Source organism: Berghia stephanieae, chromosome 2, assembly GCF_034508935.2.
Source record: "Berghia stephanieae isolate SIO BIC M18660-M18661 chromosome 2, UCSD_Bste_1.3, whole genome shotgun sequence".
Lineage (NCBI taxonomy): Eukaryota > Metazoa > Mollusca > Gastropoda > Nudibranchia > Aeolidiidae > Berghia > Berghia stephanieae.
This window is the reverse complement of record NC_088361.1, coordinates 127,549,055-127,553,357: the sequence shown is the minus strand read 5'-3', so window position 1 is coordinate 127,553,357 and position 4,303 is coordinate 127,549,055.

Here is a 4,303-nt window from a genome sequence, read left to right as displayed (position 1 = left end):
AGAAGTTTGAGAGAGAGAGAGAGAGAGAGAGAGAGAGAGAGAGAGAGAGAGAGAGAGAGAGAGAGAGGGAGAGAGAGTTACGTGCTATCAGCGGGACTCGTGGGCCTTCTAGTTTTCACGCCAGATTTCCGACGAGTCGGCATGTGTATAGATAGCATTGGTCTGCCTACAGGGATTGAATGTCATGGAACGCCATTCGTCACGCTCAAGGGCCATTACCGAGCAGTTGATTATCTTTTGCCAGTTGTTGCCTCCAAATTTCCTATCCAGGATTTCCTTGGTTTGCCCCGTGCCTTTCTGCCAGATACTTTTCCCTCTAACATTGATTTTTGGATGGTGTTGTGACACCGAACGTGTCCATAATGGTTCAGTTATCTCATTTTAACTTCTACCAACAGTTTTCTGGACCTTTGGCCTGCATCAATAAGAACTAGAATGTTTGGTTTCTTTCTGGTCCATGGTAATCTTAGAATTCTCCAGTATACCCACATCTTAAAGGCATCAATTTTTCTTTCTCTCTCCTTCGTTATGGCCCAGGTTTCACACAGGCATACAGGAATGTGGACCATACGCACTTTTGTTTTTGTTGATTTTTCAAGCTAATGAGGATTTTTCTCATGTTAATGAAGTTTGTTTTGGCAATGCTGATCCTTCTTTTGACCTCTGCAATAGATCTCCATCTTTTGTGATGTACTGGCCGAGGTATGTATAAGCATGTACTCGTTCTATTATTTTTCCGTCAACTGTTATAACAGGTTTGGGTTTTTGTTCTGCTCGTGCGAATACCATTATTTTCGTTTTCTGTAAATTAATTTTCAGTCCATAATTATTACATCTACTAGTTTCTGCAGGTCTTCTTTGTTTGTTGCCAGTAGTACCATATCGTCTGCATATTGATGTTTCTTCTATTCACAACTACGTCGTGCATCATCTCTATCTCTCTGAATATAAATTCTTATATAGATTGAAAAGGCATGGTGAGAGGACACAGCCTTGTCGGACACCCCGCTTGATTCCACTGGGTCAGATAACTGTATTCCCTTTTCTTATTTGGGTATTTTGGGTCCAGTACAGATTTTGCTATAATGGCAGTGTCATTTTCATCTGCATCTATGTTTCTTAAAGTGTTAATCAGTTTTACGTAGTTTATGGTATCGAATACCTTGGAGTAATCAATAAAACATGCGTACACTTCTTTTTGGACTTCCATGTGTTTCTCAATCAAGATTTTGAGGTTGAAGATTGATTCTCTGGTTCCGCTATTGCTTGATGTTGAAAGGTTGTACTGCCAATTTACACAATACGACCCTGATGCTGATTGGCCAATATCCCAACAAGGACCGTACTACTTTAAATTAAATTTAAATTGAGCTTTTATAAAGAGTAATATCCACTAAACATGCTCAAAGCGCTTTACAAAGGGTCCCTGACCAACAGCAACATTTAACATGTAGGACGGGACATAACGCCTGTTAGGCGATATTACAATTTTTCGGACAGAGACAATGCTGTTAACGGCCAGGTACTCATTTTACACTTGAGTACGGTTAGAGAATGTGAGTAAAGGGTCTTTTCCAAGGACTCAACTATGCGCCGAGCGCGAGCCTCGAACCCAGGACCGTCCGATCCGAAAGCGAGTGTCATACCACTAGACCACATAGTCGCACTTTCCAGTTAAGCATTACTTCAACACCATAATAATGTACCTCACCTCTTGAGTTTATCATAATATGCCTGTCTTTATTGATTTTCCCACTTTTTGTCCATTTTGTCTCTGACATTTCCTAGATGTCAAGTCTCGTGAAGTCCATTTCCTGTATGGCGTTGTCGAGTTTACCAGCCTAGTATAGAGTCCGGACATTCCAAGTACCAATCCACATAATAGGGGCATTCCGTGTCTTCAGTCTAGGGTGGTCTGTCGGCTTTAAACTGCACGCGTCATTAACATCAAGTCTTCCAACACGAGATTCCTCCTCTACCCTCTTAATATTTACAGCGATGTACTTAGTTGCAGGGGCCTCAACGTCACTCGCATATCGTTTCTTTTTCAATTTTGTCGTTTCCATGATGGACTATGATGAGTAGTAGGGTTGCTAGCAAGCCTGCTATGACGCCGTAAGCTTTCCCATTTTTCCACGTCGCCCATGTCGTTTAGCAGATCAGTCGAGACCAGGTCCCAGGGTGTGGCCGCTGCGTTTGATGACAACTTCTTGGAATCAGTCATGAACTTGATATGTAGAGTGGACCGGTGGATCCTGACCATCCGAAGATGCGACTGTCACTTACCGAAAGGTACTACCACTCCTACATATCCAACACCCCATTTTTATCGATCGGTATTCAAAGGACGAGTATTATGGCCCAAATTTTTTGAATGTGCTTTTTTGTTCTCCGAGTTCGGCAGTTTTGCGTTATAAAAGATACTTAACTTGTTTGCGCGACGCTGTGGAAATAATTTTTATGTTATGTACTTTTATGTTATGAATAATTAATACATTATGTTTTAGGAAATTCGAGTATTACTGATAAAGTTGTTGTAGATAAAATATTATATTGGTTACTATACTCCTGTATCTTGTAGTAGTCTTGCTGATATGGTATCATAATGTTCAGAATAAGTGGGTGGTGGGGTTCAATTAGTAGATCACTCAACTGGCACAATAATGAACCTAATTTGAATCCGTATTGAATCAGGTTTTTATCTCTTGCATTGATTTATGTCTTTATCTATCCTATCGGGATTGAACTGCAAGGTTCAAGTTAGATCTAGCTAATGGAAAGTTCTTCGCGATGAGCGTACATCATATACAACAAATATCGAGCAATTTTAATGCCAGTTTAGCACTTTGACAGAAACCACGACGACTGCCTGTTTTATGTCTGGAACGGACTAATACATCAATTTTTCTCTTTCTTTTGCTCGCGTTTGTCTTTCTTTTTCCTTCGAATACGACTTCTTGTGTAATATTAGAGATACTGACAAGGATGGATTGTTGAGAGTTACTATGTTATTTGACATTTGGCAATCCCCAATAATATTCCTTCCCCTCCACCAGTATTCGCGTTGTAGATAAATTAAGAGGTGGGAACTCTATGGTCAATTTTTGTTTTTCGCCCATATTTCATTTTTTCTTTTCTTTTCATTTGATTCTCCTTTTCTTTTCTTTTTTTTCTATTTTAAAATCATTGTTGCAGTTATTCGTTTGTTTTGTATTATTATCCTAGGAAGCCCGCTTTGTGTCAATTTAGACGTAATTCTCATATCTTTAAAAAATAGCGTCTATGTAGCTAAACTTTGACTGACGTAAAGCGAAATTTAATCAAATCTCAAGACCTTTTTCCGTGTGTACGTTATGTGTAGTGCGCAATGCGATTTGCGTAATGCGTAATGCGTATTGCCCTTTTCCATGCGTCAGTTTGTTCTTTTTGCCCTCAAACCAGAGTTTGATTATGGCTCCTTGCTTGTCCAAAGCACATCTATAGGACATCGCCGGTGTCGTTACCTGTTTTCCCCTCCCAGTTCAAAATGTCAGCAATGCTGTTCCATGTATTTGAAACCGTGATTGCATCCTTGTAGTCCCTCCTGGATGGATCAGAAATGACAGGATTTTGCCTCACGAGATCCATTAATTGATCCAGAACAGTATCTGGTATCTGGAACGAAATTCCGTGGCATTTTCTGAGCGATTTGTTGAATAAAAAACAGCACACACGTGTAGGTTTTTCTTTAATACGCTTCAACAGTCGTAACGTCACTTCCTTCCTAATGACGCATGGTAACTTAGTAACACTGGCTCGAAACTATCGGAACAATGGCGGACGCCGTATGAACTATTTCTCCGGCGAGCATAGAAGTGTATCCAGAGGAATAAAAACACATAAATTTGATCATGTTTTGACTTTTACACATTCTGATCACAAGGCATATGAAAAGTTCTAGCCAGCATGAAGAATAAAAAGTAATGATTTTCGTTGTTTAGAACCAAGATGGCCGCCGTTGCCGGGCGGCGTGACATCAGACTACTGAATCCAATTGCCCGAGAATTACTAGCTTCCTGTGTCCCTGTTGCTGCGTGATGCGTATTCGAACGATGGCTCTATCGTTCGAATACGCACTTGACACACAACACATTACGGATACATGGATACACTTTAGTTGAATTTCCATATAAACGTTGTTTACGCATTGCGCAATACACATTGTTCACAACACGTATACATGGAAACAGGGCTTAATTCTATGCATTTATAAAAAGTTCAATGAATAATTTCTATTTAGTCATTTGAATTCTTCTCGCAACCT